Source organism: Ursus arctos, chromosome X (genome assembly GCF_023065955.2).
Source record: "Ursus arctos isolate Adak ecotype North America chromosome X, UrsArc2.0, whole genome shotgun sequence".
NCBI classification, from domain to species: Eukaryota; Metazoa; Chordata; class Mammalia; order Carnivora; family Ursidae; genus Ursus; species Ursus arctos.
The window spans coordinates 24298757-24325951 of NC_079873.1; the positions used below are offsets into that span (position 1 = coordinate 24298757).

At 35.8% G+C, this 27195-nt stretch overlaps 1 protein-coding gene across 1 annotated transcript in view; it reads left to right on the forward strand.

Annotated features, from left to right (window-relative positions):
- Window positions 1–27195, forward strand: part of IL1RAPL1 (interleukin 1 receptor accessory protein like 1) — a 646715-nt gene that overhangs the window by 353977 nt on the left and 265543 nt on the right. The gene's annotated exons all lie outside the window — the stretch shown is intronic.

Genomic DNA, 27195 nt, shown 5'->3' on the forward strand with positions numbered 1-27195 from the left:
ACAACTAAAAAGGAATTAATAGCCCATCCCTTAAGCTACTGATGTTATTATTGTTTTGGGAGTGAGAATTTGAATTAAAATTGTAAATCATCTTCAAAATGATGATTACAGATGTGATCATCTTTAGTAGTAGCATATTCAAATTTATAGTGCAAAAAGATATGGTCTTAGAACCTATGAAATTATTATAGTCAGCAGATTTCTAGCATTGGAAATATTTACTAACTTTAAGGCATGAACATATGCAAGATTTATACAAGTCAGGGTATCAATATGTTTCTTTGATGATAAACCCAAGCCTTTGAATTGATGCCATATACGTGCAAGTAGTATTCTAATCGTCATTATTTTGGGATAGAAGACCACAAGCATCATTAAAACAATGCTGTATATGAAACAAAGAGATATATTAAAATCACATCATGCTCTTTACTCATGTTATGGTATATTAAAGTACATTAGATTTTATTGCTATTTTCTGAGGAAATTTTGAAATGTAAATTCTAAGTGACCATAGTCATACACACCTTCTAATAATTCCTAGGAAAACATATTTCTAAGGAGTTATACAAATATATATATATATATATATATATATCATAGGAAAGAAGAAGTGGTTTATGGTACCAGTTATCAGTAATGAACATAGTGAAAATGAAATTAATTGTGTCTCTTTACTTGACAACATAATTAAAAGAATACTATGATTGATGGTTGCCCATTGGGTTTTCTTATATTATCTATTGTTCTCTACATTCTACTAAAGTGTTGTACAAAATGGAATAATTAGTAAAGCTTTCTTTTTAAAAAAAATTACTTTTTCTTGAACGGAAATTATAAAGAGTAATCAAACCGATTTGAAAATTTGAAAATTTCTTATGCAAATTGGAGGTTTCACCTGTGATTCATTTGAACAAAGATGAGCATGTGTGTTAGCAAAATGCTCTGAGAAGTACTATAACTCCTTTATTACCACCACCAAAAGAAACATGAGTTCTCTTTAAATGCCAAGTAAACTAGAGACAGCAATCTGGGATTTGGATTCTTTTAAACAACTTTTGTTTCATTATTTCCTGATTCTGATTCTCAGTGTATAGGATAAATCATTTACTAGATAGAGAAATTTAACCTTAATCCTTGAATTTTTGGAGCAATAGTTGATTTGAAAAAACTACCCTATTAGTGTTGTTACTGCAATAGTATTGGAGTAGGTGAACAGCTGATCACAAAGGGTAAGTGAAAATACAAAATAATGTTAAGGACCAAACAAAAAGACTCCAGATGCCTAAAATATGTTTGTTTTCTACAATATGTACTTTGATTTTGCACCTCCTGGGAATTAAGTTTTGCCTTTCCAGACTTGAAAAGCTATCAAATTCAACAGGGTCAAATGTGTTGCATCCTAAGAAAGGGGGACTGAATGAAGTTTTGTGGGGTGGGAGTCAGGAGGGTGGCCAGGACCAGTGATGGAAAGCCTCTAAGTGGTACCTACTCTTATGAGAAAGTGAGAATCTCCCAAGAGCGTTTCATTGGACAAGAGCTCAGGTGTCTGACTCAGCTTTGTCCTAAATTAAAGATTGACATCAGAGGATAATAAAACTAGCACATGAGCTACAGTATAAGAACAATGACCAGTAATTACACAAAGCTGAGTTTGAACAGCCTGCGAAGTTATACACACATCCATCTGACCTTGGTAACTGTAAATCCATCAGTTCTCCAGTTTGTCTGTAAATATATAAAACTCATTAAGAATGTCATAGATAAAATCATGAAATGCATGAATTGGTCTTATCATTATATTCTCCTTTGTCTGCCATTTGCTGGCCATGCCTCTTATCCCTTTCCACATCCCTTGTGACTTCTTTTTCCTCTAGCTCCTTCATCTTCTCAAAACTGGAAAGATTAATAGCAATCATTTAAACTATTCCAGTGTAGAAAGGAAAAGGCACAAAAAAGCAAAGTACCAAGGACAGAAAATAAAATAGTAACTCAATTCATATAAAATATGTAAATTGGTGGGTTTGAATTTTTATCAATTTTAATGTGGTTACAGCCTAGCATTTCCATTTTAAGTGGCATCAACGTGTTACTTAACAATGTGAAAAAAATAACTTTGTCTTTTTTAAGTAACTTGAAGACATGAGCAAATATCTGGACAGCACTTTCTTGGGTAAAATCCCAGAAATCATGCTGTACAATTCTGAAGGTCAATTCAGGAGGTGAGCCTGACTTAGTCATTTCAGGCTGCAGTAGTCAAGGGAATCAAAAGACAGACACTGTAATCTTGCTGAGCTTGAGCCCTGAGGGTGTCAGTCAGCGATGTGGCCTTCTTGTTATGGCCAGGAACCCATTTTCAGAAACTTCCAGAACAAAGGATGTTATATTCACCATTAACAGACTTTCAAAGAGTAGAAATCCATCCTACTGTTGACCTAGTGAGATACATTATACTTTACAACTTAAAATTAACTGAAAATTATCTTTAATTACTCATCTAGGCCTAGGTATCACTGTATTTAGATTTTGGTTTTCTGCTTAAAAAATGATTGTACAGGTTAATGGTAGAAATTTTGGATAATTACAGGAAATAATCTGCTATTAAAAGTTCTTGGAAAATATCCATTTAATGGCTACATGATATCCATGTGAGTGTCCTATGAGTTCATATATATTGCTGGAAATTTGTTTTTTTCCAAATTTCATCATCATAAATAATGATGCAGTGATCTTTACTTATACATTTTCCCTTGACTTTATAATTATTTCAACAGGTCAATTCCTAAAAGGAAAAATACTAGGTAAAAACAAATAATTTTATCAAGCTTTCTTGCTGTATTTTCAGAATTCTTACCAAAGAAGTTGTATAAACTCTCACCAGAAGTATATAATGGCTATAATAAATTTTAAAAATGTTTAAATTCAACTTTCTTAAACTAAAAAAAAAAAAAAGTTCATCCATTTCTCCCACTCTGTCATCCCCTACCTCTTGTAACCACCAGTCTATTCTCTGAATCTATGAACTTGTTTTTCATTTCATTTTTTTCTTAGATTCTACATGTCCGAGAGAATATATAGTATTTCTTTTTCTCTGTCTGATTTATTTCACTTAGCTTAATACCCTCAAGATCCATCCAGGTTGTCACAAATTGCAAGATTTCAATCTTTTTTATAGCTGAGTAGTATCCCATTGTAGATATCTATATCTCTATCTGTATCTATATGTATATCTGTACACACACACACACACACACACACACACACACACACCCCACATGTTCTTTACCCATTCATCCACTGATGGACACTGGGGTTGTTTCCATATCTTGACTATTGAAAACAATGCTGTAATGAACATAGGGATATATATATATCTTTGCAAATTAGTGTTTTTATTATCTTCAAATAAATACCCAGAAGTAGAATTGCTGGATCATATGGTAGTTCTCTTTTTAATTTTTTGAGGGACTGCCATGCTATTTTCCACAGTGGTTGCACCAATTTATGTTCCCACCAACAACACACAGGTTTCCTTTTTTCTATATCCTCTCCAACATTTATTAATTGTTGTCTTTTTGATGATAGCCATTCTGACAGGTGTGAGGTGATATCTCAGGGTGGTTTTGATTTGCATTTCCCTGATGCTTAATAACATTTAGCATCCTTTTATGTTCCTGTTGGCCATTTGTATGCCTTCTTTGAAATATGTCTATTCAGATTTTCTGTCCATTTAAAAAATCAGATTGGGGGTGTTTTTGTTGTTATTATTAAGTTGTTTGAGTTATTTGTACATTCTGAATTACAGATACACGATCTGTAATTATTTTCTCTGATTCATTAGGTGGCCTTTTTATTTTGTTGGTGGCTTCCTTTGTCATGCAGAAGCTTTTAAGTTTGATGTTATCCCACTTTTATATTTTTGCCTTTGTTTCTTTTGCTTTTGAAGTCAGATCCAAAAATTCCATGTCAAAACCAATGTCAGGGAGCTATGGCCTATGTTTTCCTTTAGAACTTTTATGGTTTCAAGTCTTACTTTCAATTTGTTAATCCATTCAGAGTTAATGTTTGTGTATGGTGTAAGATAGTAGTCCAATTTCATTCTTTAGCTTGTGACTGTCCAGTTTTCCCACCACCATTTATTAAAGAGGCTTTTTCCCATTGCATATTCTTGGCTCTTTTTTCATAAATTAATTGACAATATATGTGTGAGGTCATTTCAAGCCTCTCTATTCTTTTCCATTGATCTGTTTGTCTGCTTTTATGCCAATACATACTTTTTAATTACTATAACTCTGTAATATAGTTTGAAATCAGGGAGCATGATGCCTCCAGCTTTGTCCTTCTTTATCAAGATGCCTTTGGCTATTTGTAGTCTTCTGTGTTTCCATACAAATTTTAGGATTGTTTGTTCTATTTCTCTTTTAGGAAAATGCCTTTGGAATTTTGATAGGGGTTGCATTAAATCTGTGTATTGTTTTGGGTAGTTTGCAGATTTTAATAATATTAATTCTTCTAATCCATGAGCATGGAATACCTTTTGGTTTATCTATTTATTTATTTTTGTCCTCTTCAATTTATTTCATTAATGTCTTACATTTTTCAATATATAGGTATTTCACCTGCTTGGTTAAATTTATTCCTAGGTATTTTATTCTTTTTGATACAATTGTAAATGGGATTGTGTTCTTAATTTCCCCTTCTGATAGTTAATAATTAGTGTACATAAATGCAATAAATTTCTGTGTATTGACTTTGTATCCTGCAACTTTACTGAATTCATTTATTAGTTCTAACAGTTTTTAGTGTGTAGAGTTCTAATGAGTATAATAACTTTTTAATCTTTGATAAGATTAATAAAATGATACATCTTTGTAACATAGTGCTTTTGAAGGAAAAGTCAGTTTCCTTTGAAATCAGAATTACTTCTTCCTTTCCCCTCTTACCTCTTTCTCTCACTCTTTACTCATTGCATACAAGTGACCTCTCTTTTTTCAGAATTAGCCGCATTTGGAGGGTTTCGAATAAATCTAGTCCATTTAGGTAAATGCCTGGGGTTGATGAAATATGGGAACCTAATTGAATGTCTACAGTCTCTATTTTCTTCTCTTGCTTATCCTAATATTCAACTGAGTATTTTCTCTAGATTCTGTGTTTCTTAATAAAGTTCACAGTAACTTTGTGATGTACCCTGGGCACAGGAAATGCCAATAAATATTAATTGATGACAAGGTATACATGCCACAAAGGGCACACATCTCCAAATTTTCTGTAAGGGAAAAAATGAGACTGAACTGAATAAACTGCCCAGTAGGGCTCTTATTTTTCTTTAGTATTCAATATGTTTGTTAAGTTTGTTAAAAAAACAAATACTTCTATATCTGAGCAAGTAACAAGGATTTACCAATGTTAACATGGAGAGGAAAGTGGTTGATGACAATATTGAAACCTCAAATTTTTAGACATCTGTCCAAGTAAAGGGACACAGATACATGTAACTTTATCCAATTTAGCTACAGGCTAATTAAAATAAAGTGTCACACTACAACTTAAGTAGCACACTGTGCCCTGTTATACCATATTATAGCTCACAGAATTTTAAATGTCAAGTAGACTGAGGGGAAAATGTTCATATATTATATAATAGACCCTGATTGATATCCTTATAGGAAAACTTCTTGTTATGTAAATTATAAATTTAATTTACTATGTTGCTTAAATAATTATTGATACATATTCTACTTCATGCTTTTCTTGAGGATAGTTGACACATGCTATTACATTAGTTTCATGTATACAGCATAGTAATTCATCAACTCAATATATTATGCTGTGCTCACCACAAGTGTAGCTATCGTCTGTCACCATACGATGCTATTACAATACCATTGACTCTATTCCCTGTGCTGTATCTTTTATTCCCATAAGTTATTCATTCCATAACTGGGATCCTTATATGTCCTGGAGCTGTGCATATAAATATATTGGACCCGGAATGTGTTTTACTACAAATATACTAATTGAATTTTTAATCCAAGAAGACCACATTGAGAATTATTATCTAACATTTGCTATCTAGGTGTATATTTTAATAGCTTGAAACAAAACATACCTTTTCTGAATAGTTACTACTCTATCTTACTAAAATTGGGGAGGTTCTTTGTTTCCTTTTTCAGGTAGGGAAGTACTTAATAGCAATATACTAGAAACAAAACAATTTGGGTGTTGAATTTGATACCTAATTCTGAAAGTGGCATATAATACTGTTGATGCTAAAAAATACATTGTTACTAAGTCATGCAAGTGATGCATATATGACTTTGCTTTCCAAGAAGTAGGGAAGTCAACATTGACTGGGTTTTTCCATCACAATTACTCTTCTGGTTGTCGTGAGCAAATGTAATATTGTTGACTTTATTTTTGCTGCCTCATAGGGAAAATACAAGACATATTTTCACTGACAAACTCATATAAAAAACTGTAAAAACTTCCCTTTTACTCTGGATAAGAGCACCTGTATCCAAAGTCCAAGTTTTAGATGAAAAATGATGTACTTGTTGCCCACTTGAGAAAGATATGCAGATCAGCATAGCTCTCTTGCCTGGCATGAAGCTTGTTAGACATAAATTGGAGCTTCTGGACAAATAGACATCATAATTAGAGCATGTAAAAGCAAATAAAGACTGGTATTATAATTATATAAACTGATGGCATTCAGTTCTACTCAATCCAAATTTATCATGCCATGATAAATGAAAGTAATAACTCTTGACAGCTGTTGTGGTCTGATATCTTACTTTTGAAACCAAAAGCCCCTTAAAAATTATGATTCTAACCTGAGGAGGAATATTTTTCATATTAGTATCTAGTTAATATTTCATATCCTAAAGCAAATGAGAAATCAACAAATGGAAACTAGTATTAGTATCATTAGATCATTATATGCCCCAACTTATAAAATCTCACAGATTTCAAAATCAAAGTCTTTTTTTAGTGCTAGAAAGGAGGAACAGGCTGGGTGAAAATGCAACTTGAACGTTTGCGTTAAAAATTGCTATCTAAGCAGAAGTCAAACTTCCTTTTTAAGTGTTAAATGCTAAAGGCCTGATGCTATGACAGGCTTGAAAACCAAAGAAAGATGGAGATGGAGGTTAGAGCTATGGGCCAGAGATATCTGAAAAGCTGGAAGCCAGTTGAAGCACTTGTTAAAATGCATTAAAAACTGGAAGAGAGACAATGTAAGTACCCCTGCTTGTTCTTACATTGGAAAAGGGTCAAAAGGAGGAAGAAAGATGGGAAGAAAGAAAAGGTCCAAGGGTGTTGTCACAAAACCAGTGCAGAGAGTCCATTGAAATTCCCAGCTTTGGATCTAGTTCTGGTGTAGTTTGTTGGACACCGACACAAATCATACAGATTACTCTTTCGTTACAGCACTAAGAGTACTATTTTATGTGTTGTTGACCACCTAAGCAACTAGACATGTGTATCTCTTCACAACTCTAAATTTAGGAACTTTAGAAAGTAGAGATGCTTCAATAGTTACCAAATCAAATCTTTCCTTTAACTGATGAGAAAACAGAGACCAAAAATAACCATATGTTTTTATATCACAAATTTTGCAAAAGCAAATTTGTTCTCATCATCATGGTTTTCTCCTCCCCCTCCTCCTCCTCCTCCTCCTCCTCCTCCTCCTCCTCCTCCTCCTTCTTGGTATTGTTATTGTTATTATTCAATTATTTTGGTTATAATAAAAAGGAAGCATATGGCACTGGTTCCCAGTTCAAGTCATTCTGCCACAGAGGCCTAGATGACAATCCAGCTCTGCCACTTACAACTAGTATAACCTTGAACAAGCAGCCCTCATTTTCCTAATCAATAAAAAAGGCACTATGATAGACCTACCTCTATGGAGTTAATGTGGGTATTTAATGAGATAATGCATGTAAAGATTAGTACATCACCTGCTATATATTAAGTAGTCAATATGTGCTTGCTGCTAGTAGTTGAGCTATTTTAATGCTATATATTGAATGCCGTATATGGGAGGTTCCTGAAATGCATTCTGAATGCCAGTGATTATTTGATCATGTTTATATTCTTACTAGAGTATCATACTATGGTAGCAGACATGGGCTTCGTTATAGGATGGATAATATTTTAGAAAATTAATTTATACTTCTCCTCTAAGAACATAATACGCACATTAAATTTTTCTACTTACATTAGATTTTATCTTAAAGAAATTATTGATTTTAGATTACTTCTTCAACAAGTCTACCCAAATGCATATAGTAAGTACATAGTTCTGACAGAAGAAAATGATTCCCATTCTTTAAAAAAATGACCGTGTAATGGACACTATGCCACACACATTTGTAAATGACCATCAAGAAGAAAGTAAGATTGAAAAATATTATTTTTCTAAACCAAAGAAATTCAGATATAATATTTCTTAAGACAAAGGACATGAGAATAATTTTATAAAACAGCATCAAACCATTATGCCTGTCAAGTTCCTCCTGAAGGTTTTTTGGCAACAGTCATATTCATTTTACAGAAAAATACTGCTTTTCCTCTGACAAGCACTGTTATCACAAAGCTTTCTGAGTCATTTGTAATGATTGAAGTTTACTAGCATAGAAACATGCAGTGAGTATCCTATGTTAACGAGAACTCCTTCTGAATTTGCAAAGTAAATGCCAATTTATCAGAAATAAACCTATCAAAAGACATTATGGTGTAGAATATTGAAAGAGGTTTCAGAATAAAACTATGTACCACATGACTGATGTTCATTAAAATAGAAACTATAAAAAGACCCACATCATTTAAAATTTGAATATAAAGAGAGATGTTCATCCATAAATTTCCTCTTGAATTTTGGCTAAATAACTGAGCATTCCTAAATTATATGCAGACTCTTCATGAAAAATTACTTCTGCTTGAATATGATTATGAAAATAGGATGCCAGTATTTTATGGTTTAATGTTAAAACACTTAGCATTCCAGTCATACCTTACTCTACCAACTTAATATGTTCCTACAGATTTGTGGGTAAATTGAATCATCATAACTTCAGAGAAGTGTTCCTTTCATTTTTGATTGATCTTTAATTAGTAGTGGCTTAACATGTCAGTTTTAAGAGGCTCTGTCCCCCAGTCTCTCTTAAGCAGCTAATGATCATTGAAAGATTTATATGCACAAGGGAAATATGCTATTTAAAGAAACTCTGTGGCAAATAATTTTATTTAAGAATACTTTTGTGATTGAGTAATCGCCCGCATAACTTTTCTCCATGGTAGTGCAAATTTCTAAATTTTCCTAAAATGAAGTTCATCAACGTGAAACTGCAAGTGGTATTTCTAACTAATCCAGGTAAAGGATCAGCCACCCATCACTTGGCTTTCCCTTGTCTATCAACAGAAACCAATGTCCCCATTGAGACTTTGTGCCTTCTCCGAGGAAATATTAAATTGTATTCACTGGCTTCAGAATCAACAGTATTTTTATTTTAATCTAATTCTTTGAAAATCAATGTGGTAGGGTAGAATACTTGAGGAACCAGAATGCCTCACGTTCAATTATGACAAGACAGTTTATTGGTGTAAGGGATACACTGTGAAGGCCATTATACTATCTTCTTTGCCTTGGTTTGGTTGAAATGTACCCTAATAGAATGACTTTCGGTGGTGTCATTTGTTTTTCCACATATGTAATTGTGATGAGAGTTCTTTTTTCCAAGTTTTTTTTAATAATTTTTTATTATGTTATGTTAGTCACCATACAGTACATCCTTAGTTTTTGATGTAGTGTTCCATGATTCATTGTTTGCGTATAACACCCAGTGCTCCATACCATACGTGCCCTCCTTGATACCCATCACTGGCCTAGCCCAGTCCCCCACCCCCTCCCCTCTGGAGCCCTCAATTTGTAAATTTCCAAGTTTAAAGGGAGCATTTTGTATTTTGATTCTTCCGAAATTTATACGGCCCTTTGCGTTACATCATTCTGCTCATCATTTAATTTTCTTCTTAATGTATTCATATGTATTTAGTAAGGTTTTTCTTTTTAATATGAAAATATATACAATGAAATTTGATTCATTACTTTCTGAATGCCTAAACATTCACCTCTTAGGATGTGCCTAAATGATATGCTCCAGAACAAGGAAGATAAGCCCAATGTATAGAATATCCAGAAGGCTTTAAAACCTGGGCCTCACATTAAACTCTCGTGAAGAGGCCTCTTTTCCAATTCACTGCATGCAAGGCCAATGTTACATTCTCAGAAACAGTAAGGATTTTTAAAAATTTCCTAGTTAAAGTTTGTAAAATCTAGTTATAGTGTCTATTATCCAATTGAATAATTTTTTAAAAATCAAAGAAAAATCTTATCAGAATTTTTACTATCCAAAATTCAGTTGTATTGAAGTAAGTCTTGGGTCAACGATCTAGTCAGCAGATACCTTCCACTTCCACTTCTGGTCCACAGTAAGCATGAGAGAAAGACTTCAAGCTCCTTAGGATTCCAGAAGAGTCAGTAATTCCTTCTCCCCTCCGACTTCCTCGTAATGGTCTCCTCAAACATATAGGCAGACTACAAGCTTTCTCAGTCTCAGAGAATTTTTGTTTCCAGTTTAATAAAAGCAGGGCACTATCTCACACTTGCTTGCTGAAGAATTGTGTTTACGGAAACTTGGCAGCTCTTTGAGTAGGAAGAGAACAAAGGAAAGTGCTTTGCTTTTCTGGAAAAATTAAGTTGAATGCATCCTGTCACATCAAGCAATCACTGGAAATAGGATACTTACAATATGATGAGTTTTAGGAAAATTTGAGATTATTACTACAAATCTTCAGTAAGAAGCCATTATGTGGAATAGCTTAGGGAAAGTTCAGTAAGTGTTTTTGTTTTCTCTTCTTGAAAGAGAGATTTCAGTGTTTCTGATGAATGTATATTTGTGATTTGATAATGTCAATTATCTTGGCAACTTTAAGGCTTTTAATTCATCGATTAAATTTTTTAAATGCTTTCTGAATAATGTACTTAATTTTGGCTAAAATCACTTGAGATGCAATTAGACTATTATGCAGTCTACTTATTACATGTAGCCTATTAATAAGTAGTATGGATATTTGCTTCAGAATTATATGTCACATATTATATTTATAGAAGGATTTATATGAAGATTTTTTTAGCTATAAATGTAATTTGTAAGGAGTATTTTTTGAGGAAAAAAGCCCTTCTCTATTTCTCATGAATAATATATTTCCAATCCAATGCTGTTTATTAGGATTTACGACTAATTAGAGAGTGGGAGTAACATTTTCATATAATGGGGGATAAATAAAATAAGTGAATCTTTGATTAGATGAATACATGAGCTAGTAGCTGCAGGTAAAGTGTCCCAGAGAACATCAGTTACTATATGAAGGAAATGTGAAATCAAGAGAGAATTCTACTGTTGACAGATTTGGGGTAGACAGCCTTTATTCTCTTTTAGTCGCTATATATGTACGTGAAATAAAATAGAGAATTAACACAAGCAGATGAACGATGTATGGGGAAAATAATCCAAAAATGTTTCTTTTTGTCTCAAATAGATGGCTGTTTCAAGCAAAAGTTAATTTGAGGAATTTTTTTTTTTTGATCAGCTTCCTGTGCCTAGACAACTTACATTTAAGGACTCACTGGTTCTGATATTTCATCACCAGTGCTCTGATCACAAGTGACAACTTAAAAGGCAGGAACTGGGCTGGCCTCAAAGATGACTGGAAACACTCAGATTTTCTGTTCTTCTCTGCTTCTCTCTGCATATCACCTTTTTAGAGGTGGAGCATGGCAGGGGGTGGACAAGCTTACAGGGTGAGGGCAGTGCTCTGCTCAGGTCTAACCAGGACGAATAGTGGAGTTGGAACTCTAGCGGGAGCTGGAGATTCTCTGAGGAGGAATTCTGATTGGCCTAGTTCAGATTACAGATCTAAATGTCGAACAGATTACTACGGCATCAGAAGGGAGCCGCATTGGCTCAGCAGCTCTTGTATGCTCTGTCTCCTCCTGTGGCGAGGAAGCCTGTGTGTTGGTGGGGGTACATGAATGGCGTGGGGGGGGGATGGGGCTTGTACCAGATGAAGAGGACAAAGCAATAGTTATTACAGGGGCTAAGTTTTCATATTCAGTATTTGTTTTCTTTAGAGTCCCTGGTTAACCCACATCCTATTAATTTAGCTGTCATCCTTATTATGTCTATTCATTAGCTTAGTAGGAGCAGGGTTAGTCAGACGGATGCCTTTGAGCACAGTCTCTCTTAAGCTGAAAACTCTTCCTTGCCTCTCCTCTCAACCAGTACTGACATCCCTTCTGTGTCTGAAGTGCGTACTTCTCAGTTCCACCTGAATCGCCTCCGCATGTCTCTGTGTGTTATGTTATCTCTCAACCTTGAACCTAATGTCAACCCCAAACCAAAGGTCAGCTTCTGAGCGGTTAAAGATATTTTCAGGGAAAAGGTATGGTTCCTGAAAAGATAGAAATGTTACAGCTTGGGTTATAAAGTGAAGTTCATATAATATAAATGAGTAGAGTAAGGCCAGGTGTGATATAGTAAAGAACAGTAGGGACTGTGGCAAAGTGGGGAGCATATGTCCTACTTAAAGGAATCCACATTCATTTTTGTATACTATATGGGTCAAATAAAGCATGTCTGGAAAGTAGTTTTAGTCTAATGGCTTCAGTTCTAGTCCCTCAGTTGGTATATCCAGTGTTCATATCACCAAATACAGTTTCACTGTGGTGCCACCCTAAAAATCATGTAGGTTTACAATTAGATCTGGATTCAGAATGGCTATCATGGAATATGAATCTGTTCTATCGTGCTATAGATGAGAACATGCTACAGAGTGATTTGTAACATGTTTGGAACAACTAATAGAATAAGATCTATCATCAGGGAATTGAGGAGTTTAAAGCAACACAGTTCATTATAAAGGGAGAATCACCCCGTCAGGTGATATAGGAATCATGAAGGTAGAATCAAATGGCAAATTCTCTTTAGCAATCTGGCCCCACAGAGAAGTAATCATGCCTATTTTGTTATCACAGACTTGCTAAGTTAACAAAAATAGAAACGCCCATCAAATATCCCAGCAGACATTTTTACTTACTCCTTTCTCTACAAATTTTACCTGGATGTATCTTTGCTTCTAAGGTTGCATACTTAAAAAATGGACGTTAGCTAATTTACTTGCAAAGATGTACCAAGAAAAGGATACACTATAGGCTCTGTGATTATTCCTGCCTTATTAATTAGAGCTTACATGCAGTGGCTTTCATGAGTTTAATGCAGTCTTCATTTCTGTGTATAATCATCAGGGTCAAGAGTTGAAGCAATGGTAAGTAGAAATCCTATAATGGGCATAAGAATTTTTAGACCAAAAATTAAAGTCAGTTTTTCAGACTCTTAGATTATTTTGGTAAGAAAATTATCTTTGTAAAATTGGAATAATGATAGATTCACTGCTTAAAAATATCATGTTTGCCCCTTGACTTGAGGATAAAGGCCAGTCCCTTCACAATCTGATTCCATTTTATCCTCATCATTTCATTTACTCTCCTACTAAGCTTACACCATGGGCCAGGCATTCTTCACCATGCCATGGACTTCCATGACTCCACCCTTTGCACATGCAATGCCTGCTATCTGGAATTGCTGCTTCTGCTTCTATTACCTGTGCTTATTTACTTAAATTTTAAGGTGCATGTCAATGTCATCTTTATGAAGCCTTCTCTGACTCCACTCCTACTAGACAGAATTAAATAACACTTCTCAAGTGCTAGCAAGTCTCTTTCTCACACTTTTGTTAGAGCATTTCTCTCATTTGGTGTACATATCATCATGTGTCAATTTCCCTTACTACACTTGGACCTTTAAAGAATGGAGTACAATGTTTTCATCTTCGCATCCCTATTGTGTAGGTCAATACCTGATAAACAGAAATAAATGAATGAACAATCATGTGGCATTCACTCAGGTTTAATACTCATAAATAAAACCCAGCATTTATAACTCACCCTTTTCAATAGCTGTATACTACAGGGCAACAGAATAAACCACACTAAAACTGTTAGTTTTGATTTGATTTCCTGCTGTGATTGAAGATCCTACTTTACGGATGAGGGAGACAGATAAAAAGGGCCCAGGAGTCTGGCTGAGCCATGAAGATCTAACTGGGAGGCCTGGCAATAGATCAATTCCAGATCAGACAGAGGAGGAAAAATCAGATGGCCATTGAAGGTCAACACAGAGCAGTAGGTTGAATTTGGAGAAATAAATAGGGGTTTAAAAAAAATTACATTACACAGTTCAGCCAGGAAACTGGTCTTGGTTGGAGAGTCAGCTGGCACCTTGAGTTTAAGGCAGATCTCTAACGTTTAGTCAAATAGACTTTATAATCTGAGGGGCGCAGAATGAGAAATGAGTGCACTCGTTCCACTTACTGCTTTGTTATTGAGTGTCTACCAGGCACAAAATCTGCTAAAATCCAGATAGGAAGGTAAGTAGGTAGGTAGGTAGATAGACAGACAGAAGCCTGTCTGCAAAGACTTGATATTACAGTCTTGGTTAACCTCAGAGATGACCCTTGTTCCTCAAGAAGAGGCCAAGACTTTGTGTCCTTGTTTATAACTTCAGCTATGACTAAACATCAACTCTCATTCAAATGAGCATTTTAAACAGCTAGAAAGTCAAGGCCCTATAAGTGTAGCTTTCCTTGATTAATGATCATAATCTCTCTTTTGCTTTTGGAGTGTCTTATATTTGCAAGGCATTTTCATATGTTGTCTCACTTCATCTTTTCAATAGTCTGTTACGTTTGTATTGTGCCTCCATTTGACAGATTTGTGCTGCGCTTCTTGGGATTTTCTATACAATAGTGTATTGATTGTTCTTTCCTTCTTTGTTCCTTTGTTAAATTCTAATTGTGAGCAATGTTTTCTTGAATCCATGACCCTTCTGTAATATTTAGAATGGTCTCATCTTTATGGACTACTTCATTTCCATTTTATCCCACTCTTAACAGATCCTGTGTCTTATCAAATAGAACATCTAGTGATAATGCTTGAATATGAACTTGTCCTTGAAATGTTTCTCAGGTTTCGTTGGGTTTTTTCCTATTCAGTTGCTTGTCTTCTGGATCTGCTTCTGTGCATCTTTGCCTCCTATTTTCTCATTCCCATTTTTTTGTACTTCTGTTCTCTCAGATACATTTTAACAGACACTTTTCTTCTTCCACTGATCTTCAAGCATGAAATTTCTTTTCAAAGTACTTAAGAAAATGAAAGTACTTAGAACGTTCATGAACAGAATGTCTCGTGAGCTGCAGAAGTTAATGTGAGAAAAGCATATAGAAGAGTGGCTAGTTCATCAGATTTTCTCACTCTTTAAAAAGCCCAAGTTATAGTCTTTTCTTAAATAGCAAGCAAAAAGCAAGTGGTCTCATTTCACTTCTTAAAATAGACAAAGTGAAACTAATAATTGATTTGTCAATTTACTGTGACTATTAATTCCCTGCACACAAAGTTGGCTTTTGTTAATTTAGGATTTACACTTTCTTTCTGAATATAATTATCTGACTATATATAGATAAGTAATTTAAAGCCAGCTAATGATTGTTTGAACATTTAAAGTTAAAAACTATGTAGACATTAGTAAATTATCCATTTAGAAGACCTGTAACAATTGAATCAAAATTAATGTTAACCCAGAAGTTAAATTGGACTTAAGGTATTTTTGTGACATTTATGATGTATCTTGCATGTGGCTTGTAAAACCATATGTTAACTTTAAAGATCTTGGAGGTTTTCATAGAAATAGAAATGCTTTTATAATGTAACATGCTTCATTAACCGAATAAGGTAATTTGCAGTTTTTCCTTTGGGCTGACATTTACTAGGTCAAGGCCACATAAGCACTAGTGTCAGAAAACTTAGACCAATTGTGAAAATGATTATAAGAATGAACGTAGCATAGTAACTAAGTGAACACTCTATTTTTTTAATTTTTTAAGATTTATATACTTATTTTAGAGAGAGAGAGCACATGGGGGAAGAGAGGCAGAGGGAGAGAGAAACCCAAGTGGACTCCACACTGAAGGTGGAACTTGAAGCAGGGCCAACCTCAATGCCCTGAGACCAGGACCCAAGCCGAAACCAAGAGTCAGACACTTAACCAACCTCACCACCCAGGCATCCCATGAACACTCTATTTTAAACTGCAGTAACTAAAAGAACCTAAGCATTTATTTATTGTATCTTTACAATGGCATAGTATTGAGAACAAGATGGAAATTGGCTTTATTTTGGCTTATGAGAACAGTTTCTCAATGGGGAGCTATGACTAAGATTCTCAGAGGTTATTGAAATAGTGATCAATTCAATCCTTAAATAGAGAAGATCATTTTGCATTCAGTTTAGTAATTTAGAACACACATATTTTAATGATTTTAATATTATACATTGACATTTTCACTTTTAATTTTTCTTCCTCCAAATGAAGAGGTCCTTGGCATTGTGGTATATCGACACAAGCCATTGGGTCAGTCTTGCCACTGACTAATAAAGTGAGACTCTCAGTGGCTTGAACATCTTCATCACCAGCTGTCTATGACAATGATTTTTAACTGGGAATGGACATCATAAATACTTACAAAACACATTCACCCAGTTTCCCAGCTCCCCTGCCTCCCCTTATACCTGAAATATTACTTTATTAGATCTGGAATAGAGGCTGAGAATCACTGTTCTCTGTACTGCTGGGACTTTAAAGGTCTGCAAACAGAAATCTTACAGTCATATATCCGCACCTATATATCTATATCTTTATATCTGTCTGTATCTGTTCTGACCTGATGGATCTAATATTTTTTTAGCCATAATCATGATCTCTATACTTCCCAGAGCTCTTTGCTGTGCAAGCGAGGGAGCAAACAGACACAGGCACATCTGGGTCATATCATCAATCAGGCTGCTGTTGTCAAGAAAGCAAGATTCTATAACTCAGGCACCGGGGGTACAAATGAGATCTGAATATCTTTCCAAGTGGAAGCTATGTACTGGGGAATGAAGAGGGGGATCAAGTGGAGAAAGAAGGTACTTCTCAAAGTGTAGTAGAAATTTAGCAACAGTTTGTGCTGTTTACCTTACTAAAAACTTACCATGGTATCTTTATTGTTTCCTGTTGCTGCTGTAACAAATTACCACAAACTGGGTGTCTTAAAATAACAAAAATATACTGTCTCACAGTTCTGGAAGCTGGCAGTCTGAGATCAAGGACTGCACTACCTCTGGAGACTCTAGGGAAGGATCTGTACCTCCTTTGGCATCTGGTGGTTGTCAGCATTCCCTGACTTGTGGCCACGCCACTCCAGTCTCTGCCTCTATGGTCAACATTGCCCTCCTTCTCTCCTTTCTGTTTTTTTTTCCCTCTTCTGTCGGTCTCAGATCTCCCTCTGCCTTTCTTTTATATGACACCTGTCATAGAATTTAGGGCCCATGTGGGTAATTGCGGATGATTGCATATGAAGGGCCTGAATTTAATTGCATCTGCAAAAACCTGTTTTTCCCCAATAAAGTAACATTGACAGCTTCTGGAGATTAAGACAGGACATATCTTTTAGGGGCTATCATTCAACCCCCTACTGTATCTGTCACATGTTCTAGTACGTTCACAAAAACTGTGATACTGAGAAAAAAAGTTCACAAGGTGAATAAACAGTGACATGTCAACAAGAGCCCTCATTCAATAATTATCAGGCCTGCTCCCATGCGTGTGCATGCACAGTGTGCATGTGTGTGTGCACATGTGTGCGTGTTGTGATTTGTAGGCTTTTCTTTTTACCTGAAAGATACTTTTTCCAGGTAGCCCTTGAGGTTACCATTTGGGGAAGAAATCATTAGAAGTTGTCTATAGCACAGGAGTTTTAAAGTGCCCAATAAATGAAGCAGAGGGAAGCATTCCTTTAACCCTTTTACAAGAAGAAAAAACATGATAGTCCTGCTAGTTCTGAGAGAGCAAAGAAAGTTCAATCTTAACTCTTCAGAGGTGGATGTGGCAATATACATTTGTTCTTTTCCATCTGGCAAGAGTTGATCCACCTGTAATAGCAAGAATGTCTACTAATAAATGGATTGGTGATTTTATCTACTAATAAAAAATGGTCTTCTAGACCTTCTTCTGGTCTCCTGGTCTTCACAGATAAAATGTTAGGAATAATATGCCTTCCTCTATTTGTAGACACCCTGGCATCTAGCGATAACAATTATAGGCATAACTTTTTAAAACTATGGAGATAGTCACTTACATTGTTCAGCATCCTAGGTCTTATGATTCATTAGCAGAGTTACAATATTAAAGTTTTTCAAGGTACTAATAAGAAACTATTCATTCACTCTTGCATTCGTTGAATGCTTCACCTGTGTCCAACATAGCGTAAGGCAAAGATGTAAGTGAAATCGAGAAGAATGTACTCTGAGTTTAATGAAGAGCTGACTTGAAAAGCAGGATCAAGTTCTCATTGTGAAAGTGTTCTGTGAGCTATACCTTAGTGAAGGGGTAGGATTTAGGCCAACCAAAATGAAGCAGAAAGGCATTGCTGAAAGACAAGTGTTAAGAAAGACACACAGAGGTGAGAAAACCTATGTTGACTTTGGAAGCTGGGCAGGATAAAACCCACTGAAGCAGATCAGCTGCTTGCTAGAAAAGAGTAGTGCCAGAAAAACGATAATATAGATGCATTTTCACTAAAGTGAAACCACTCCAGTGAAGGTTTAAGGGTTTTTTTAAAGAGGGAAGCAAAGGGCTCCTGGGTGGTTCAGTTGGTTGAGCATCTGCCTTCAGCTCACGTCATGATCCCAGGATCCTGGGATGGAGTCCCTCAACAGGCTCCCTGCTCCGCGGGGAGCCTGCTTCTCCCTCTGCCCCTCCTCCCACTCCTTTTCTCAATCTCTCTCTCTCTCTCAAATAAACGAATAAAATCTTTAAAAAAAAGAAAGAAAGAGGGGCGCCTGGGTGGCGCAGTCACTAAACGTCTGCCTTCGGTTCAGGGCATGATCCCGGCGTTCTGGGATCAAGCCCCACATCAGGCTTCTCCGCTAGGAGCCTGCTTCTCCCTCGTCCTACTCCCCCTGCTTGTGTTCCCTCTCTCGCTGGCTGTCTCTCTCTGTCAAATAAATAAATAAAAAATAAAAATAAAAAAAGAAAGAAAGAGAAAGAAAGAAAGAAAGAAAGAAAGAAAGAAAGAAAGAAAGAAAGAAAGAAAGAAAGAAAGAAAGGAAGGAAGAAAAGAAAGAAAAAAAAGAAACAAGAGAGCCCAAATGGTAAGGTAGTCTCATAGTAGGCTGTAAGAGAATAAAGAAACCAGAAGTCAGAGAGACCTAATCCGGAAAACGATTGTCTAGGTGAAAGGTAACAGATTAGAATCTCATAAAGGTCAGATGTGGGGGATGGGTAATCTTTCAGAGGAGGTCAGAGGTATAAATCTTATTGATGTGTCAACTTTTAGGAAGGAAAGTTAACAGAAAGAGGAGTCAAAAAAAATAGGTGTTACTTGTGGCTGACTGGGAAGACCGTGATGCCAGTAATAGTAAGAAAGCCAAAAAGAGGAGCAATATTTGGGGGAAATGTGTTGAATCAAACTGCGGTTACAGGACTGTGGTGGCACATTTTGGCAGGACTCTCTCACAATTGGAAATGTAAACATAGCTTGGGTGAGGTGTTTGGGCCAGACAAGCATTTGAGAGAGCCTCCCTGAGAGGAAGTCAGGCAATTATTGGTCTGAGAGATAACTTATTTTTTTCACTTTGTCTCAAATTATTATTATAATCATTAATTACACAAACTTCTGAAAGTCTTATTTTCCTCTTGAGGACAGATGTGTTGCATTTATCTCTGAATAACCAACGGATAGATTGTGTTCAATAAGTTCTTGTCAAGTGACTGAAGTTTAATTACAGTGTTTCCGAGATTATCTTGTTTTGCCAAGTAGAATGGCAACTATTTTATATTTACTATTATAACCTATAAAAGGATTTTTAAGAGTTTTGCTACAATCACAACACCTTTCAGGTTGCCAAGTATTTTTTAATCTATTTTAATTATTTAAAAACATAATTATAAGATATAACTAAGAAAACTGCTGATTATTTCCACAACTGAGTTATATCTGTTCAAAGTAAGTCTTCCACAAATATATATTATCAGATTCATTAGATTCATATCCAAGGAGAGGCCCCTTGAATTGTGCTTTTTCTTTTCACTACTTTATTTTCTTCTCCTTTTGTTCAGGGAAGAAAGATATATGCATGTTGTTACAATATTTAGTAACTGAATAATTTAGGCAAAATTTTAAATGGAATATGGTGGGAAATTTTTGAAAAGTTAATTGACTCATTTTTTTAAATAATTTCAATAATTTTCCTAAAAGAAATGGAGACAGACACATAATTGATTGGTATTGATTTGGAACTGTGTCTATTTACATTTGAATTCCTGTGACCTGCTTACTACTTTTAGGTTTTATATTGTTTTCTTCTTCTTTTGTCTATCTTTCCATGTTATATTGATTTCTGGGCGTTTGAGGGACTTCCATTTTCCAGCTCATTTAAGTGCACTGCATCCTGCTGTGTTGGTCATCAGCAAGTCACAAAAATGGTACACAAATGGCCATATAATGCAATGTGATTTGAAACAAAGAGGAACTGCACTTGTGTGCAGGCATGGGGTTTTTATCCTGGGTTGTTGTAGTTAGAAAGTAAAGAGTTAGCAGATTTTTTTCCGTAAAAGTAATGACAATTTTGAATGCCATTTAGAACACTGGTTCCAAAACATTTAGATTTCAAGAACCAGTTGAACTATTTGAATGAATGAATGAATGAATGAATGAATGAATGAATGAACAAACGAAGTGGACCATCATAAAGTTGTCAATTTATCTAGTTTGCCAAATGATATTATAAAAAAATAATAAAGAAGTGACCATCTGCTACCAAGGTAATTTGTAATTTTTTAGAAGAGCAATTTGAAATCCAAAACTTAGGTTTCTCAAAGAATAAGGGCAGTCACTTGAATTGAACACATTCAATTTTATATTTATTGTAAAAGCTCACTGTATTATCCTCTCCATTTCCCCAAATTTTGTATCTAAGAGTATGTCAAGACTGTTACTGATCATTCCCTGCTTCCAGGAAAGACTATAATCATAATACCTTTTGTTTTTTCCACACTAAGATAAAACATTTGACAGTGGAAACTAATTAAAATGCACAATTAACATTTCTCCTGTATTTGGGAATGGAATGTCCTCATTGATATCTGTGTTTGTGTATTTCGTGTACATTGCACATGCCACTACTTTCATCATAGTTAACATGTGCATACACTTAGGAGACATGTTGTGAAAGCCATCTTATACAAAAGAGAACCATTTCCTGTCTCCCCCCCCCCACGCCCCACAGCATTATCCTACTTAACAGAGGCAACCACCTGCATCTGTTATGGCTGACTTTCGTTATTTACTCCCGTGTCTTTAATAACATACTTGTACCACAACTTCATTTTCCTATTACTTTATTGAAATCAATTTATTGATTCAATGTACTGACTTCCAGTTATTATAGATAAAGATAAAGGGCTCTTTCAAATCCTCACTCCTCCTACACATTTGTGTGTGTCCTTCCTGCGCATCCTCCTGTATGGTGATTTTGGCTTTATCTCCATCCACCGGTTGTTTGTGAGTATGGAAACACTAATCAAAGTTGAGCCATTCCATGTAGTAATTTTCTCTCTTATGCTTTAATTTCTGGGAGATTTCCTAAACTTTCTCTTCCAACCCTCTTATTGATTTTTTCCTTTTTAGATACATATTTTTTTAATTATTTAGTGTTTTTCTTCTTTACGTACATCCATCTTTTTCTATAGCAGCCAATTCTTGCCACGTAGAGGCACTAACATCTCCTCTCAGAGCATTTAAGTGAGTTCTTTTGTTTTATTTTAGAAAGTTGGTTTTCTCCCTCCATAATCTTTATTCTTCACAAGTTCCTATTGTCTATTCGTTTGCGTGTCCAAGGCTTCCTTCACTTTTTTGATTGTCTTTCATTATCTGCTCATCATTAAGTGTAAGGTGGTCAAAAGGTTCTTGGAAACTCTTCACAGCCTGTTGATCATGGGCTTCATGGTTTGGTTGGCTAGCTGGGAAACCCCTGCTGTCAGTATCATTGGGCCTTTTGTTGTGTGCTGGTCACATTTACAGAGGAGAATCCCCCAGTATCTGCCTATCTGTTGGCTTCTGAGAGATGAATGAGAAAAGATGTTGTATTCATCATAAAAATATGCCTTCAGCTGTGCAGAGTCTCCCTTTCACCCTCTCCAGAGAATAAACTTCTAGTCTCTGCCACAGTGAAGAAGGGAATCGATATCTAATTGATTTTTTTAAAGACTTTTGAACAATTCTCTTATTTTTGTCCCATTCTCATCCTTCCTTCTGTAGATATCTAGCATGATCAATTCCTTAGCCTTTGGAAAGTTCCATATCGGTAATCGTGTTGTTTCTGGGCATCCATGTCTGTTAGATTAGGGTTCAGCTTTTTCAGGTCTTCTAAGTGAGTTATTACTTGTTCATTAACTGTCTGGCTTTCAAAATGCTGTTTCAGTCCCCTCCCGTTTCTTTTGTCATTATGGGTTTGTACCTAATTAAAACTCCCTTTATATTTCTGTGTGTTTTCAGAAGAAAAAAAAGCTGTATTTCTGTGTTTAATGCACCATCATTACCTGATGATGAGCATGTGACTTTAGGAAATTGGCTCTTGACATTTTATAAGACGATGGCATAAAAATAAACTGTCAACAAGTCTTCATAGAGGATTTATGAACTTGAGCAATAATTGTGATCCTCTCTATTAGCTAATCTGACACAACTCCAAATTAAAGTGAACCTAGTAATGTTTGCTACTGTTGATGTGCTCTGAACAATGTGAGTGACAGTCGTTTTTAATTAGTCTGTGGATAGTTATGTTCATGTACCTAAATCCTATTAGTGGTCACTTTTTAACATCTGTAACATGGAAGTACTGAAACCAATCTTTTCTTTCTTTCTTTCTTTCTTTCTTTCTTTCTTTCTTTCTTTTCTCTTTTTAATTTGGTAGAGAAGGTCAGCCATGCTTTGTGGGTCAGAATTATTGATAGGGTACTTTTATTTGGCTTAGCATTTTCATATCTTTTTAGCTTAACTCTCCACCATGAGACTAAGCTTATTACTGGCATGTAAGATTTGTTAAGCAGCACTAGTCATATCTAAAATCCACCATGTGGAATAATTTATCCTCATTTCAGGAAAATCCATACACCAGATATAATATGCAGTGATTCTTCTTGCTAAATTTTTAATACATATTATGGACAGTGGAATCAAACCAGAATCTGTTGTATCATCTGTTTAAAACCCAGGCACTGTGTATACACTTGGAGGAAGTGTGTCCTGGAACTAGCTAAAAATGGATCCTGCTGAATTCTGCTTTTTTGCCATAATCTTATCCTGTCAAATATGAAACTTTCTTCCTCTTCAATTTCTCAACTCTAAGGATTTAATTTCAGCTTGCACATTCAATTTTATCCTTTATTCCTAGAGCAAGAGATGCCCCAGTATTGATCCAGGTCCACATTTATGGAGGGCCTGCTATGTATATAGAGATGTCAGTCAGGGAGTATGTCACTCCAGCCAGGGAGGTGGATGTCTGTGTATATGTATATATGAATAATAATATAGTGTGAAGGATATGGATAGAGATCTTTAGGGTATGTTATGGGTAAATTTCTTTGAGGATGCCATAGATGGGAAGACCATGTCTGCTCAGAGAGGCCGCCCAAAGCCCTTTCAGGGAGGCAGTATTGGGTTTGAGACTGAAAGGATGAGTATAATTTCTCCAAGTAGAGAAACATGCCTCAAACAAACAAACAAACAAATATCAGCAAAGGCTTGTGAGTGGCAATAAATCTGAGTAGCTACAATAAAGAAGCGTCCTGGAATATAATTAATAAAAATTCACCTTTAGGGATCCCTCCTACATTGTTGGTGGGAATGCAAGTTGGTACAGCCACTCTGGAAAACAGTGTGGAGGTCCCTTAAAAAGTTAAAAATTGAGCTACCCTATGATCCAGCCATTGGACTACTGGGTATTTACCCCAAAGATACAGACGTAGTGAAGAGAAGGGCCATATGCACCCCAATGTTCATAGCAGCAATGTCCACAATAGCTAAATCGTGGAAGGAGCCGAGATGCCCTTCAACAGATGACTGGATTAAGAAGTTGTGGTCCATATATAAAATGGAATATTACTCAGCTATCAGAAAGAACGAGTTCTCAACATTTGCTACAACATGGACGGCACTGGAGGAGATAATGCTAAGTGAAATAAGTCAAGCAGAGAAAGACAACTATCATATGATTTCTCTCATCTATGGAACATAAGAACTAGGATGATCGGTAGGGGAAGAAAGGGATAAAGAAAGGGGGGGTAATCAGAAGGGGGAATGAAACATGAGAGACTATGGACTATGAGAAACAAACTGAGGACTTCAGAGGGGAGGGGGGTGGGGGAATGGGATAGACCGGTGATGGGTAGTAAGGAGGGCACGTATTGCATGGTGCACTGGGTGTTATATACAACTAATGAATCATCGAGCCTTACATCGGAAACCGGGGATGTACTGTATGGTGACTAACATAATATAATAAAAAATCATTTAAAATAAAAAATAAAAAAAATAAAAAAAAATAAAATAAAAATTCACCTTTAGGTCTAACTATAACAATAACTAACACTAAGTATTTCCTTTGTGTCAGACACCATGGTAAGAGCTTTTCCTGAGTGATCTCACTTAAAACACAAACTATATTATCAATCATATTGTATAGATGAGGAGCTTGAGGCACAGATAGATAGGTTTCCCAAGTTCACATAGTTATTAGTAAAAATGAGACTTGAACCCAAGCAATCTGATGCTAAGACTCATGTTATTCAACAACTGACAGAAATACTAGACGGCAATGTTTCTTTTCATAGTAGAAATAAATAACATCTCTTTTGGTGAATTTAAATACTAGTCAGGTGGGTAATTTATTAAATGCCTTTCCCTATGAATAAAATTTAAAGCAAGTAGAGGCCTCAGAACAAGGTTTCTCAACCTCAGCACTATTGACATTTTGGTTGAAATAATTCTTCATCCTGGAGGTGGGGGCTGTGTACTCTAGGATACTTGGGAGCATTGATGGCCTCTACCCATAGATGCCAGTAGCACTCCCCAGTTTCAATAACCAAAAATGCCTGCAGACATTGCCAAATATCCCCTGTAGCCTGAAAAAGCTCCCGCCACTCAGGTTGAGAAAACACTGCCCCAGAAAAATCTTTGTGATCCGCTCAGCTTTACACAAGAGGAGAATTGAAGTGCTGTGATGAAGGTCACACAACTCAAAAGTGGCTGACTTTTGATGTATCTCAGGACTCCTAATCCCAAATCCATGTTTCACATACAACAAACTGCCTATGGCTGTGTCTTCCATTTAAAACAATACCTCCGGAACATATGGTTTAAAAAGTGTTCACATACCATCCATAACAAATCAGTAAGATAAGTCAGACAGGTGGCATAAACCCAATTTTATCAGTGAAAATGCATAACAAGAAAGGTTATGATTTGTCCAAGGTCACATATCTAGTAGGGAAAAAAGCCTAGACCCAAGACTTCAGATGACAACTCTGTTACTCTTTCTAAAATAGATGCTTGCCCCAATTGGTCAGTATGGGCTTGATTTGAGAAAGGAACAATAGGAGAGCTCATGAGGAACATTTCTACATAATGGTTTTTATTTCTAGCACTCTGATTCTGAATTTTTTTGTAAGCAGAATAATAACAGTGGGATTTTTTAGTTGGTAGGGAGAGGAGAGTCATAATACCCACATGGATACCTGCTGTTTACTTGTGTCTAGCTATAATTTTTTTCTTATACTTGAATAATTAAGAACAAATGACCTCAAAGACATAAAAATGATTTAAATTATTTTATATTATGGATGCCTCAACTATAGAGACCTAAATAGCAATGATTTCCAAAGACTTATAGGGAAGTATGAATGAAGCCATATTTCAAAGCTTTTGCTGTCTCAAATTTTCTTATAGGTCTCTGTCACATAGTGATATGAAATCTAAGTATTTAACCACCCACCTCTTTCCACTCATCACTGTGCCACCAAAAGAAAGGCCTTTATGGAGATAATCTCTCCTTGGTCAAATCCTAGCAGGTCACCATGGTAAAGTGTCAACCCTTTCTGAGAAGTAAAGAGTAAGCGGTTCTGTATAGGCCTCCCAGCTATTTCTGGGCCCATGTGTTTTGGGGTTTTTTTTAAGATTTTATTTATTTATTTGAGAGAGAGTGAGAGAGAGAGCACGAGCAGGGAGAAGGACCAGAGGCAGAGGGAGAAGCAGGCTCCCCACTGAGCAGGGAGCCCGATGCGAAACTCGATCCCAGGGCCCTGGGATCATGACCTGAGCCTAAGGCAGACGCTTAACCGACTGAGCCACCCAGGTGTCCCCACATGTGGTTGTTTCTCTATTAAAACAAACTTAGTCTAAAAGTTTAAATTTTGTTTAGTTTGTATAGTGGCTTACACGAAACTATGCAAATGATTAAAAGAAAGAATTAAGAACAATGTTTGTATATCTGCATACCAATATTTAATTTTTTTTAAATGGCCCTAAGCTAACACAAGACCTATCTGCTGTTTTTAAATTACATATTGCCATCTCTGGGCAAAATGTGTGTGTGTGTGTGTGTGTGTCTGTGTGTGTGTGTGTGTGTGTGTCTATTGTATATTACCTAAAACTGAAATTGGTGTAATAAAATGAAATTAGTGTCTGTAAGTATCTGGAATAAATTTAAAAATGTTCTGTACATACTCCAGAAAATTTCAAAATAAGAAATGCAAATGAAAGTATTTATTTATTTGTTTGTTTGTTTGGGTTTTTTTTTTTTAAAAGGATTTTTAAACTCCCCCGCTCCAGTTCTGGAGCCAGTGGAACAGGATGCACATCTGACTCCTCACGTCTCATGAATCACCAGGTTCTGTTGACCACATCTCCTCGGTAGATCACAAACCT